This window comes from Seriola lalandi, unplaced genomic scaffold (genome assembly GCF_002814215.2).
Source record: "Seriola lalandi dorsalis isolate HSWRI2012SDOR001 ecotype SW California unplaced genomic scaffold, Sedor1 jcf7180002051467, whole genome shotgun sequence".
In the NCBI taxonomy this organism is placed as follows: Eukaryota; Metazoa; Chordata; class Actinopteri; order Carangiformes; family Carangidae; genus Seriola; species Seriola lalandi.
This window is the reverse complement of record NW_019522020.1, coordinates 1-2,825: the sequence shown is the minus strand read 5'-3', so window position 1 is coordinate 2,825 and position 2,825 is coordinate 1. Positions and strand designations below refer to the sequence as shown.

At 36.4% G+C, this 2,825-nt stretch overlaps 1 long non-coding RNA gene across 1 annotated transcript; it reads right to left on the bottom strand.

Moving 5' to 3' along the window:
- Window positions 1-35: 35 nt before the first annotated feature.
- On the bottom strand, window positions 36-1,006 carry LOC147819636 (uncharacterized). The gene is made up of 2 exons (XR_015436750.1): window positions 915-1,006; window positions 36-402 (listed from the first exon to the last, which is right to left on the bottom strand). It is a non-coding gene; the product is annotated as an uncharacterized LOC147819636 (long non-coding RNA).
- Window positions 1,007-2,825: the final 1,819 nt, after the last annotated feature.

Below are 2,825 nucleotides of genomic sequence, written 5' to 3'. Positions count from 1 at the left end.
CTTTCACCTGTGGAGGTGGTGACAGCTAGAGATGATCCATCACTTAATCACAGTTTAATATTTATAAATTCTGTTCTTAAAAGTGTTGCTACCATCACCTGTCAACAACAGCAGAAATTAAGTTGCAGGTAAGAAACTGAACCTGTGAATACTGAAGACAGAGAATAATAAACAAACTCATCAGCAGTTAGTCTGTCATTTCATCAGAGGAAGATGAACTGGGAGTGGTTTTCTACCATCATCATCATCATCATCATCATCATCATCATCACATTAGAGAACTAAGGATGTCCATGCAGTCTCCCTTCTCCACAACCAGATGAATGGAAACTAATGGGCTGCTCTGTACATGAGGTCCTCCTTCTGTTGGCACAGATCACTCAGTTTTCACAGTGTGGAAACCTTTCAAATGAAAAGACAAACACTTGAGTTAAGATGCGGTGGATCACAGTCAATCACAAATATCGATCAGCTGTCAGGACAGGTGCATGAATGTCTGCTTCAGTTGAGGACTGTTGAGTACTAAATGAACAATCTTCTATATGACAAATATGTGTCTACACATTTTGTAAACGTCACGTTATCTTAACTTGAACTATCACGAAGTCTTGATGGACAATGTATTAACCAACATTAACGCTGCGCATTACACTAACGCAGATCAATTAAACTGGGTCACATGTGGAGAAACACAAAGCAAACATCGTTAAATTAACGTCGATTAAATTCACCTTTTTATTGGGCTTTGACTGAACACCTCCACGGGCTAACCCAGGTTAACACAGGTTATCAGCTAATGCTAGCAGTAGCTGGCTAGCTTGGTTAGCAAGGTGCATCTTCACCTGAACTGTGACATTAACAGGGATGCTAATTTTGGCTAGCAAAGAAATACGCTTAAAACAAAACGTACTTACCGGGAAAAAAAAACTGAACCGCCGATTCCTCTGGGTGTCTTTTAGAACAACTGAACACCGAACAACATGTTGGAGCTAACTGCGAAGAACTGAAAACAAGTCAAATGTTCCGACCTGACGTCATATCCGGATTAACAGGCAGGTCCCCCTGTGTGTCAATCACGCGGTAGCCCCGCCCTAAAGCCACTCTGCTTTAACGTCTATTTTCTTTTAAATAGGACCATAATTTCAGAAAACATCATGTTGTATTGAAGAAAACTTCAAACTACAGATTTAGACCATAAACACATAATGAATCACATTTGAAAATAAGTGTTGAGTGGGAGTGCTGCTGCTGGGTCTGCTGTTACCTGGATTACTTTATATCTGCCAAATTCTCTTTTATTTTTTTAAGACTTACTATACTATGACATTTTTTTTACTTACTATACTATGACATTTTTTTAAACTTACTATACCAAGGCATTTTTTTTAACTTTCATTAATGTGTTTGGTGATTTTGTCAGACGACGTCACATTTAAAACATCAGGATTTGACCATATGTCCAGACATATACTAGGTTTTGACGTGGTCTTGTTTTTCTATTTACCAGTGTGTTCTATCATTTGGTTTCATACAATTTGTCTTATACTTTAAAATGTGCAGTTTCTATTTTATTCACGCATCAGTGTAAATATCTGCTCTATTTAAAGCCAATGTGCCACTAAAAATGACACAAGGTCTGAGACACGGAGTAACAGGAGCTCTCACTTGCTCACGGCTGCTGTGCATTTACTTATAAATGTATGATTTGAAGTAATCATGAATTAGAACTAATTCTGAAGCTGAAAGTGCCTAAAGTTATTTCAGTAGCATGATCCAGTGTCCATGTGTTCCCAAATGAATAATATATTCAAATAGTTACAGTTAAAGTGTGAGAGTTACAGATGCAGTTTTAAATGTCCAGGATCTTTTTATGAATTCATACTGTTCTTATTAAATCAGGGACTTTGCTGTAGTCTGCTTCCTTGTTCTGTTGTTTTCCTACATCCAGCTGTCGGCCTTTATTTTGACATATTGAAAGGACAGTTACTTTAGGAAAGGTTGTCTTTGCTTTTATGATGGAGAGAAGTGTAAATTAACTCAGTTTGTTCCTTTAAAATACAGTAGTGATATTAATACAAAATAAAATAAATTCAAAATCAGATCAATCAAACTTCAATCAAATTTTATTTGTATAACACTTTTCATACAGATTGGTGCAAAGTGCTTCACAGATGAGCTAAAAGAAAAAGGACAAAGTAAGAAAGCTGACAACGATATACAATGAAATAGATTTAAAAATCTATAAGAACATAATTTTAAAAAACAGACAATTCCTGAGTGGAAACGTCAATTTTTACAACTGAAGGAAAAATCATTATCATTGGAAACAATTTCCAATACACATGATGAAATCACAAGAAGACAACAGTATTACAACATCATGTTAACCAAACTGTCCCACATCACCAAAAAAGTTTTACTGAAATCAGCATCATATAACAATTAATTTGAAATTGAAAAATGGTTTTACAAGTAATTTAAAGAGCTGGAAAAATACAATAAACAAAACAAAACAAAATTAAATTAAATAAAATAAAATCAGGCTAAACCTTTTTTTTTTTTTCATCTGATGTTTGCTCCGCCCCCCTCGTTGTACGTCACAGCTGCCACACAGAGGTGTTTTGATCGAGGGGAAGTGTAAATAATGTGTTTTAAAGACACGTTTTTTCGGTTTGTCTTCGGTTTTTCTCCCGTGAATCGTCAGGTGAACCGACCTGCTCCACTTGTGTGACTCGGTGCGGCGTTACCTGTCAGTCACCACCGCAAATAAATCAGGAAATTCAAAGTTTCATCTCTGTCCTTCCTCCTCCTCCTCCTCCTCCTCC